This window comes from Phodopus roborovskii, unplaced genomic scaffold (genome assembly GCF_943737965.1).
Source record: "Phodopus roborovskii unplaced genomic scaffold, PHOROB, whole genome shotgun sequence".
Lineage (NCBI taxonomy): Eukaryota > Metazoa > Chordata > Mammalia > Rodentia > Cricetidae > Phodopus > Phodopus roborovskii.
The window spans coordinates 9,286,641-9,299,380 of NW_026126576.1; the positions used below are offsets into that span (position 1 = coordinate 9,286,641).

The following is a 12,740-nucleotide window of genomic DNA, read 5'->3' on the forward strand; positions in this document are numbered from 1 at the left end:
GATCGATATGTAAAATAAAAGAAAAATCAAGTGTTTGTAGGTGTGTGGGTTAATATCAGGGTCTTCAGTTCAAATCCATTGGTCTACCTGTCTGTTTTTGTTTCAATACCAGGCAGTTTTCATTCTATAGCTCTATAGTAGAGCTTGAAGTCAGGGATGGTAATGCCTTCAGGAGTTCCATTATTGTACAGGGTTGTTTCAGCTCTACTGGGTTTTTTGTTTTCCCATGTAAAATTGAGTATTCTTTCAAGGTCTGTGAAGAATTGTGCTAGGATTTTGATGGTGATTGCATTGAATCTGAGTAATCTCAAAGGAATCACAAACCTAAACTTTTATATATGAAAAACAGTAACCTTTACTTTAAATCTTCAGGTTGCAAACCCACTCATTAATCATAGTTTTTATATCAGGAGGTTGAGAGCATAAATGTGTATTTCAGCTATGCTGCACTCCAAAACCTGTGATTGCATCTTTCAACATCAAGATTAAAAGAATGTGAACCAGCCTGGGTCTTGGGACTCAATTGTCTTCCTTAATTATTAGCCTAAATTCCCATTATGCAGTTCTGTAGGTGAAACCCTAGCTGTATTACACTTCCTTGTATTTATGTTCAATAATCAAAACACTATTTAAATTACATTATTATCAACTAGACAGCACAGCTTAGGAAGAAGTCATCTTCATAACAATTCACAGGTAAAAATGCCCAATAAAATGAAATAATTCCATAAGATAAAATATTACATTACATGCAGTGGGGATATCTCCATTCTGTCTTCATTATATGCCAGATACCAGAGAAATATGGCAGCAACAAACATATAAATGCACAGTAAAAGCAAAAGACATTTTGGATTCTGTGGTCTCAAGGCCTTGTCTATCTGAGATTCACCCATCAGGTGAATTTGCCTCCAAGTGGGCTGATGCCCTTTGCAGCTCATCTGCCATGGCCACCAGCAAATTTCTCCTAATCCATTCTCCTTGTCTAATCCTGCCAATTTTCTATTGATATTCTTGGTGTGTAAATGCAATTGTATTTTTATATTTTGAACCCAAAGTTAGTAATGAACATACTGTTTCATATTCAGTTTTCTGATAAAGAGATTGTATTGTCAAGAGTTGTCTGTGCAAGCGGTGCATCTGTACAGGGGAATACATAAACATGAATTCTTTGATTGGGACATATTTAGAAGACTCCTGAGGGTGGAAAGAATTATACAAGTACATCTTAGCAATGTCCAAAGCTCACAAAGGGTGTGTTGATTATTTTTCATTAAAATTAAATGAATGCACTTCTGCTTCTCAAGTTTTTTCTTTCTTATACAATGAATGGTTTAAAATTATAGAAGTATAAATTAAGTATAGAAGACTAGGACAAACCCAAGATAATATTTAAAGCATCTTTCATGCAGGATGTAACTAGTTGATTCATAATTATATATGTATTAGGTCACGATTGGTTGATACATGATTATACACAATCAGTTCCATCTTGATAAAATTATGATAACTATTATCTAAGGCTTAGACCAGAGAAAGGTTTTAGAACCTTCCATAGTCTTTTGGTATTTCATAATAGAATATAAAATATTCCTATTCAGTTAACTTTATTATTCATAAACAATATTAATAAAACATGGCAAGTCTGAGGAATTAGCATTGAATTTCAGGTCCTGAATAATGATATTTAGTGGAAACATGTGCTTTATTAACTATTCATTGGAAAAACTAATAGGAAAATTTGATGCATTTTAAAAAATGATTTGATTACAGTACTATCATTTACCTGAATATTCACCTATAACAATAATTGTAAAACAAGAGGTCATGAAGGAGATAGAGAACTGAGAGAAAAGAAACAAGTTGGAGGGAAGAAGGAGACGAGTAGATGTAAATCTAGAGCCTATGTATAAATTTCTCAAAAACTAATATTTAATCTATAAAATTAAAATTGGGGGTACAGTTCACCTTTGTATCATAACATGCATTACCTCATTGAGTTTTCAATTTAACCCTGTTAAGTCATCTAATATAACCTATTATAAGTTTCATGACTACTATATTTCGATGGCAATGCAATTATCATCAACGTTTGTTAACAGTTATTTTATGTGCCTGAATATTTTGTTTGCATCTGTATCTGTGCACCCACATTTGTGTCTAGAATCTTTGAGGTGATAAGATGGACTGGATCCCCTGAATTGGCAATCATGGATGGTAGTGAGTAACCATGTGTGTGCTTGGAATTTAACTTACATCTTCAGTAAGACTAAGAATAGGTGCTCTTAACCACATCCTTTTCTTTAGTATCCATTTGTTTATATTTTATTTGTTCCACAACCAAAACCCTTAGATACGTGTCAGAAAGATGGCTAAGCTGTTAAGGTTGCATGCTACACAAGCATGAGGATCACAGTTCAGATTTCCAGGACCCCATAAAAATTAGGTTGATGATCAGTGACCCAAAAAAAAAAAAAAAAAAAAAAAAAAAAAAAAAAAGAAGAAGAAGAAAGAAAAGAAAAGAAAAAGGAAGCTCTGATTGAGAAATCTTACCTGAAGGGAGGAAGACAGAGATAAGAAGCAGACTAAGCAGATTAGAACTCTCTGAAGCTTCCTTCAACTTCGTCATATGCAATAGTGAGCACAACAACACAAACAAACAGATATCACACACAGACATATAACAGACAGATATACACATATATACACACTACCCTAAATCTTTGCTAATTTGATCGAAAATAATGAAAAAAAATCTATATATTTAATTTGTGTTCTCTTCCTGTGTGATTTGAATTGAACCTTTAGTAGCTCTCAGCATCTTTGAAATTTCATTTAAGGCTTGACTGGAAGCTTGGCAAATTCAAACTAAAATGAGGTAGTCAAAAGTAAAACAGCTCACAAGAAGACAGGTAGAAAGCTTTTGACCCTGGCAGGCTGACTCTACTTTTATGAAATGCCCTATTCTTTTTTCTGAAGTGGGTTTTAAAACCTTTGATAGAAATTTTTCTACACGATAAGAAGTTGGTTAATGGAGCACCTGCTAAGAGCATTCAAACCATCCAAGCATGGCTGGCAGCTCTGGCTGCCACAACTATATTTTTATCTAAAGGGGGAGCAGATGAACTGTCTGAAGATATGACAGTTATTAAACATATACTCACAGAAGCTGCACAGGGATGCTAAGACTTGACAGGCTTTTATTTTTACATATCATATTCTTAACCATTCTAAGACTGAAACCCACTGATGATATTTTACTCAATAAAATCACATGAATATCAAGTATTTGGTCAGTAGATAGCTTTGTGGACGAGAATACTTGTCATCATTTCACATTGTGTATGCTACATAACCTAAGTAGTTAATTAAAGCCCTTGCATCTATTTTAATTTTACAATCTTGAGGGGTTTTATGCTGCATTGTTTCTTGTGGCAAATGTGCACTGACTACCTCATGTAGGCCATATTTCTCTAATAGACACATTAAGTTTGTTATCCAGTTCTTAATTTAGGCATAATGCCACTTAGTTAAGGATCATTTTGACTAGGCAGAGCAGGTAGATATTTCTTGTGAAATAAGGTATCTTATTTTCAGTGCATTTTATTACCTCAGGGATTTGTCAGCCTCAAAAAGTCTTTTAACAAGGCTTACTTGTAATATAACAATTCTATAAATCATAGTTTTTCATCTATGGTAGGTGTGTGGAGTCATTTATGTAAAACTTTTCATTTTGTAAAAGATGCTTTTTACAGACAACACTTTCTTAGTATAAACAAGTTAGTTTAATGGACAAGTCAAGGATCCTTCATTTGAACTCAATGAGTCCTTGCTTCTCAGAATTATCCATTAACAGTTCAAATAGTAATTAGACTACAAATACACTAAATGGTAAGTGAAGAGCCAACAAGAAAATCATACAAAAATATATATACTTTGTGTAATTAACATTAGTAAAATTTCAGCATTATTCCAACCATTCCAGGTAAGCTCTGTTCCTGTTAGGAATATGACTGTGTTTTTATTTCAGCAGATAGATAGCTAGATTTTTGCATTTTAAGACTATGCCCTATACCTATAGCATTGTAAAAGATGGTTTATTTGTACCCTGTGCCATATAGAGATTTTATCCTATTCCTCCTCAGTTATTCCACACTGTTTAGTGTGCCCCTAATACATGAATCTTACTTCAGTTTCTTTTTACATTTACTGACTTTATGTATGTATTTACTTATTTGGACATCACATCTCTGTCAAGCCCTCGCTGTCCTGGAACTCACTCTGCAGACCAGGCTGGCCTCTAAATAGGAGATCTGCTTTTCTTTGCTCCTAAGCGCGGGAATTAAAGGCAGGCACTACCACAGTTCATGGCTCTGCCTCTCTCTCTGAAAGAGATGATTCTGTTTTCATTGTAGTTTACCCACAAGTGACTCAAATTTATGCTGAGTGGACTCCAGATACCTGACTTTTGCTGTTTGGCAGTTTGATGAAATGTAATTATGTGGAGTGAAAAATATTACCCTGAGTTTATTTTTCTAGGAAAAAGAAAGCTGTTGTGATTGGGGGAGGGAGGGGCAAGGCATTGAGTTCTCATTTATCTTGGTCTATCTATGGTCTAAATACAATCTGCTATCCACAGCTCACTCTACACTAATAAAACAACAAATTGTCAGAAAAGACCTTTTTGTCTGTACAATCTGAAAGAATTGACTTTTGTTAGCTGTGTCTGCATTTTGAATAGTTTTAATTGAATGATGACTGTAGGGGTTTTGAGAAATTTGACATTTAATAATGTCATTATCTAGTTTTTTACTTATCAAGATTTGAAGGAATCTGCTTAACTTCATAACCTCAGAAGTTCTTAATTTATTACTATAGACATTAACTTGCATGCCATTACCACTACAGAAGGATAAATATCTACTCAGGAAGGGAAGTTTATCCTTCTTTTAAATGCTACAAGAAATACTTAAAATTTTTCTGACAATCTTTTGAAGTAATATATTGTTGACTGAAGTTTCTTTCCTATCTAGCCCACAATCATTTAGTCCCAAATAAACACACAGAAGCTTATATTAATTACAAATTGGCCAATGACTCAGGCTTCTTGATGGCTATCTCTCTCTTAATTATTAACCCATTTCCATTAATCTAAGTATCTCCAAGTGATCTTGGCTTACCAGAGAATGCCCAGGCATACTATCTTCCAGGTAGCTACATGGTGTCTCTCTCTACTCCACCTATTACCTTTCTTTATTCCTGTTTGGATTTCCCACCTGGTTAAATGCTTCTTGCACTTTGGTCAAAACAGCTTTATTCATCAACCAATAATTCCAATAAGTGCTTTCATATAGTCTTAAATGTTTAAAGCTACTTTATTTCTCAATCTGATGCTAACCAAATGGTCTTTTACTGTGCCTATAAGTGGTGCTTTACTATGCTATGAGAAGAACACAAAGTGTATTTTGGTTATTGATTTCTATACCAACCACAATGCAGGATTTTATTAGTTTTATTTCTAAACTTTAAAGTCTTATCCTTTGCAAACCAAGGAATTTTTATACCTATGTATATTGTTGGGTTGATTTGATTTCTATAATTTGTTTAGTACTTCCCTTCTTTAATAGCATATTATACCATCATCACCAAGTTCACAGTGACTGCTCAGCTAGAGGCATTTCTGGAACACTCACTTCTTTCAGGGTACAACTACAGGAAGTGATTCATCCAAGCAGGTCGACAGCACAAAAAGAGTGCTAAGATAGTACATAAAGTAGTGAGCCATCTTGAGTCCATATAGGTGGACTATGGAAGTTAAGGTTGGTGTAATTGAAAGGTTACAGGTATCTGGGCTACTGGGGCATCTGTATTAACTTTTTCCATAACCAAGACCCTGAGAAGAGGAGGAAGAGTCTAATAGTTAGAGAGTGGGGAGAAGTGCTTGAAATTCTGTCTTCTAGGCATGCCATGGCTGTTGGAGCTATGTTTGACTGCTCAGTCCCTGCACAGATTCAAGACAGTCAAAATTCTGACACAGGTGGGATAAATGATCTCCATGCAGATGATAATTGCTGGGGTAAAGAGAGTCAGTCACTCTTATTAGAAGATGTAGCCATGGTAGATTTTCATGGATGTCTGGATACACATCAGGCAAATATAGGCCAAACTAAAGGGACTTAGGAAGATGCAGTTGGGAGAGGGAAATTTGCATGTTATATGGGGGAAATGAAGAGGTGAATGGATGGAGATATATTTCATTTTATTTATGCATGAAACTCTCATGAGCAAAGCAATTTTTAAAAGGAAAAAATGCTTATGTTATTATTTTACCCATCCAACTATTTAATAGCACTCACTAATAATTATTTTATATCAGGTATGTTTCACTTTCATTTACTTAAAGTGAAAGGAATGCTATAGGTGTGAATCACATACCATATGACCATGTTTGATAAATTCTATAAACTGAAGTACATGTTATTTTGCAGGCATATATGATATTATAATGACTTGACATGGTGGAAAATTGAGTGATAAGATGTCTTGCAAATGCTAAATGATGTTGAAGTTTTGTTTTAGTTTCTTTCTTTTAACTATGAATATATATTGAAGCTGTATGATTTATGGTTTTCTTTTATATTATGTTCTTTTTTCTTTTACTATTTTTTAAAATCTTGAGATTATAATTAATTAATTTCTCCCTTCTCTTTCCTCCCCCAAACTCTCCCATCTACTCATTTCAGCATTTCATAATATTTATGGACTAATTTCATTAATTGTTAATGCTTACATGCATATATATATATATATATATATATATATATATATATATATATATATATATATTGACCTGCTGAGTCCATTACTCTTACTTGTATGTATGTCTTCAGAGCTAACCATTCACACTGGGCAACCAACTTCTTTGCTCTTCCCTTGGGAGGACCACTTGTCCTAAAGTCAAGGTGAACCTCCTATGGCAACCTCTCAAGTACTAGCATTGAGAACAAGAGCCCGCACAGCTCTCTGCTACCTGAGATTGATGGAGATAAAACATATTTCCAATATGTGATCTTATATGTCATGTGTAATGATGTGGTTGTAGCCAATTGGTAAAGTATTTGCCTAGCGTGCATGTGGACCATTACATCCAGATCATAGCATGTGATCTACAAATTACATTTGAAAGTAAATGTTGCTAGATTTTCTTTACTGATGCATGTAAATACTACATACTTGAAAAAAAAATACAGTCATCTAGAATCTGAATTTATATATTGGAATTAAGAATTTTTCTTTCAGCTCTTTTCTTACTATCAAACCTAGTGTTTTAAAATTAAATTTATATTTTTGCTATGTTAATTATAAGTATTCTGAAGTGTACTTTCTGAAACCCAGTTTATTCCAGTACACATTATTCCATAGGTTATTTTAAATGTAAATAATCTGTTAGCTTACTTTTATTAAAAAAATACCCTCTCATTATTTAATTAGTCACCCATTTTTTCTGTTCTGTGGTATTCTCTGCAATATATACACATTATATATCAATTTGTTGATAATTTTAGCAATAAATACTAGTTAGTCTGCATTAATAATGAGATTTGTATTTGGTTATCCAATAGGAGATAATCCTGTGACTTACAGAGTTTCATATCTGGTGAAAATCCTAAGACTTAAAAAGAATAATTGACCATGTAAGAAAGATTGATTAATCAGTATAATATTAGGTCGGAAGTAAATCTTTGACTACAGAGGCACATGTGTATGGCACACACACACACACACACACACACACACACATCCTTCCTAGCAAAATTTACGAAATGACATCAGAATGAAATATAGGTATTAGATTCTTGACAATTGTATCATTGAAAGGGGACAAAATGTTCTACAATTAAACTTTTGTAGGATGGATCTCTAGTTCATTCATGGGAGGAGTATTATTCAGTTCAGCTTTCCTTAACTCAGTTTCTTCATTCCTGTCTATCATGTCTACCCTGAATCATATCTTTCCTTTGAATTTATATGACTACACACATTGTCCTGCCACATACAAGAGACTAATTTTGAAAGAATCTTCCATGTTCAAGGTCATCTGTTATCTGATTTCTCCCTTCCTAGCTCAGCTGCAGCCTGAAAAACATTAAAATATCTATTTTCTTAGTGGCTTCCTTTTCTAGATTTGACTCTTCCTGGCTACACAGAGGAGAGTGCCAGTGTTAGGTCGTTGGCTTTGCAATTAGAAAAATAATGCATGATTTTAGTGCAGATAAAGAGACCTGGTGTCTGTCCTTTAGTCTGATCATTTAAAACCTAAATTATGTTCAACACCTGTAGCTAGCACGAGGCTATAGGACTTGAATTTATGTTTCTGGGTGTGTTTTTTCTTTTCCTTTTATTTGTTAAAAGTTAAACTCTTCTCTGATGCACTGATATAGGTCAGTAGAGGAAAATCTTTTAATTTGGAGTACTGGGACAGACCTACACTGAATGTTCCTTTTTGTTCCTATTCTTATATTTTCAAACATGCCAACTGGAGACATGACTTCATAACAGGAAATTTTTATAAACTAAGCAAAAAAAAAAAACTCACTAGCTCTCAGATATCTTCCTATGACTTTATAGTTCTGTGATTCTACAAAAGTAATCTGTTAGAGTAAAACTGAAGATTTCATACATGAAAAGAAGCTATGATCATGTCCACTTTAGGTGGTTCAACCTACATGTGGAAGCTTATTGCACATACCAGAAAGAGACATAGAACTCATTTATGACAATAGTAAGGAAAATTAGTAAATTTTATTGAGACACTAACCTCATTAAGAAAAATTAGTCATCACAAATAGCAGATATTAAAGGATCTATTTTAAATGTTTGTGAACCAAGAGAGAACTAAATGTTCTTTACATAACTTCCTTATTTTTATAGAGAATGTTTTTACTGAATTTTCTGAAATGAATCACAGGCATTACCGATTAAAATAAATTCCATTGTTTTCTTTGCAATTCTAACAGTTCAGTATTTGTAGCATATTTCAATGGCTGATGAAATGGTTGATTATGTGTCATGGTTAAAAATATACTTCTATGGCAAAGGAATATTTTTAACATCACATTGACTAAGGAAATATGAATAAATATGTGTGTGATTCACCCTCAGAACAATGAAAATTATTACAAACAGAACAATATTTAGAATAAACAATTAAGCTAATGACTATTCTACATGTTTTGGTAACTAGATGTATGCAAACACATAAATGCAGCACCTATGTATACATATTTTCAGAACCTGGTACACTACTAATTAGAAAGTTGCATGGCAAAAAAAAAATAGTTGTAAATAGCAAATTGTTCTAATGAATTAATTACACTTTATAGACCAGGTTTTATTTGTTAGTATTCTGATCCTTGAATAGTTACCTATAACGCTTACACTAAAAATGCTTCTGTTATTATTTTCACAGTTTTTAAAGCATGCCTTGTATTTCTTTTAAGCCTGTTAGATGTTACCATTTGCCATATTAGTTAATACTTGATCCTACCTCCTTATCCTTTTTCTTTCAGTTATGCTTACAAGACATACCCACCAGAAAGTCCTAACAAAACCCTGTTTACCCTTAAATATGGACCTTAGTCCCTGCCTCATCCATAGGACCATTAGGGCACCAATAGACAGGAGTCTCCCATCAGAGTCACTGTTGTCAGCTTGTCTTCTCACTTTGGGTCCTCTACAAAGTTACTTGTGACCAAATAACTTCTCTGTGTTTGCATCTCTCAATGTGGTTGTTTCCACAAGGCTCCTCGCTTCCATCCAAAGCCATGGATTTTGTAAGAAATGCATATTTGTCTTATTAAATTGCTACAAATATATGTGTATAACAGATTAAGTAATAATTAAGGCCTAAAATTGATTTTTCTTTAATTCTGCATTGGAAGTGGGTGAGAAATTATTCTTGCTACTTCTTTTCCAAAGGATCTCACTTAGTATCATGTTTTGCCTCACTGTGTAAATTGTCTTATGCCATTATTTATTTTAGTTTAGATGAAATTCTTAAATATTAATGAATACACGGTAAAAATAATGCCTTTGTTCTAGTTTGCTTTCGGTTGCAACGATAAACACCATTACAAATCATACTCCTTCACTGAGGGAAGCCTGGGAAGAACTCAGGGCTGAAACTCACAGGCTGGCACAATAGAGAAAGACTTCTTGCTGCCTTTTTCTGTGACTTCCAAACTGATGGGTTCATGCTTAGCTAGTTTTCTTATATATGCAATTTCCACCTTCCTGCAGATGGCACCACTGACAGTGTCTAGGTTTTCTTAAACCAACCAGAAGTTAAAATAGTGCCCGCAGACAACATACAGCTCAATCAAATATAAACAATACTTCCAATGACAAAAAATAAATAACCACAAGTTTCATTTATAATATTAGTCGTTTGCAAAAAATATATTAGTACTGAGAAAAATATCCTACAAAAATTTAAATGACTACCCCATCCTTTTTTCAGCAATTACCAGGAAGAAATATCTTATAGAAATATAATGATAACAACTATTGTTTCTGATTCTTCAGGGTCTATTATTAACATTGAATCATCAATATTAATGATTGCCACAGCTTCATAGTTTCATGAGAGCACTTACATATGCCCTATTCTAGATGATGCTTATATCTTAAGATTGATCAAATTTTATGACAAATATTTTAATATTTTGATCAAAGATTAAATATCTATTATTCTGATTTGTTCATGTTCATTTATTATGGACTAGGACTAGTTAATGATTTATCACCTTTAGCTTTATAATTAGAGAGTTTTTTTATTAAATGCTAATACATATTTAATGCTTGTGATATTTTGCATAATTAAAAATAAATAATAGATATAAATGAATTTGCAATAGTAATATATAGGAGTTGCTTAGTTACAGGTATGGTTGAGTATACTGAAAGCAGCAATTTTTTGGTTTTTTTTTTTTTTGGTTTCATTTTTTATTTCAACAACTAACTTATCCATGGAGCCCTCATCTAATACCTGTTAGAAACAGAAGCAAACACCCATACCTAAACACTGAGTCGAACTAGAACCCAGATGCAGAGTGAGAGGACAAGACCAGGTTGCAGAAACACATAGAGACAGCTGACCTGGACAAGGAGGAGGAAAAGGGTCCCCATACTGATAGCTGGGAATCCAGCATGGGACTGACACATACCCCTGAATATGGGTTTCAGCCAGAAGGACTGAGCAGTCTAAGGGACCTCAGACAGTGGAACCAGGATGTATCCCTGGTGCACAAAAGGACTTTGCGAACCCATCCCCCATGGAGGGATAACTGCCTTAACCTAGAGACAGGAGAGAAGTCCTAGTCCCTACTTCAAATGACCTGACAGACCTACATGACCCCACCTGGATGGCATTGCCCTACATGTGGAATTGGGGTGGGGGGGATGGGAGGGGTAGGTGGTCAGGGTGCATGTGAGGGGGCAGAGAGGGTAAAAGGGAGGGAGGGAGGGAGGGAAGGAGAAGGAAATGGGATCGACATGTAAAATAATAACTTAAATTTAAAAAAAAAGCAGTATTAGCTCCAAAAAATCCACTATAAAAACTCTGCAAAAAGATGCAGATGAAGAGGGCTCCAACGAGGAGACCCATCGGCCTGACAGTGGCGAGCCAGAAGAAGATCTTGAGGGTGACCCCGGTGTGGTCAAGGACATAGACCTGGAGATGGCTGTACAGTCCTTCAGGTATGTTATCCTGAAGATGGGCTTTGATATTGGGAGAAACAAAGTAGAAGATGCATTTTACAAAGGTGAACTCAGGCTGAACAGAAAAAACAATATGGAAGAAGAGCAGATTGGTGAAGGTGGGAGGTACGTTGGATCTACTCATTGGAGAAAACAATGAGACAGGGACAGAGGTCGTGATGTGCCTTCTCCCGAAAACCGTCTATGGCAAGAAGACTGAGAGTGACAAGCATTGAGTGATGTTGTAATGGCCTTAGCCCACAGATGCTTCCCAGTTGTCAGGAAGGGCCTGAATGAAAAGGACACTTTTACTGAAATAAAGTTGTGTCGGGGGGGGGGTCACTGAAGCTATTTATGGAAGCTGGGATCTGCAGCTTTCCTCTTGTACTGTGCTCCTTCACACCTGACTTCTGAGAATTCCCGTGTCCTGCACAGAGACCAGGGCCAGAGGAGCCAGCCAGAGGGGACATTATGACCTGCCTGCTGATGCCACATTTACTACCTTGTGTCATCGTAAAATAAATTGGCCTTATTTCTTTGAAAAAACAAGCGAACAAACAAACAAACAGATGACCTGATCCAGTGAGAACACAGGGACCCTATTGTACAGCTGGGGAACAAGCATTGAACCAAAACAAGCCCTCTGTATGTGGGTGCCAGTCAGGAGGCCTGGGAAGTCTAAGAGATCACTAAAGTGGAATCAGTATTTATCCCTAGTACCTCTTTTCTTTATAAATAAACTGACTCAAATATTTCATTTACCTTTCCACACTGAAAATATTGAAGGGATACGAATAAGATATGTAGGGGCTAGAAAGATGGCCCCCTCTACTAAGAATGCCTAACTTCTCTTACCTGAGTTCAGTTCCCAGCATTGATGTCAACTGGCTCACAATAGCTTGTAATTCCACCTGCGATCATGTACACAGACACATGGACACATACAACACCCCTTACCCATATAAACACACACTTTTACAGAT

At 35.0% G+C, this 12,740-nt stretch overlaps 1 pseudogene; it reads left to right on the forward strand.

Moving 5' to 3' along the window:
• Positions 1–7,080: 7,080 nt before the first annotated feature.
• On the forward strand, positions 7,081–12,005 carry LOC127236067 (mitochondrial transcription rescue factor 1-like; annotated as a pseudogene).
• Positions 12,006–12,740: the final 735 nt, after the last annotated feature.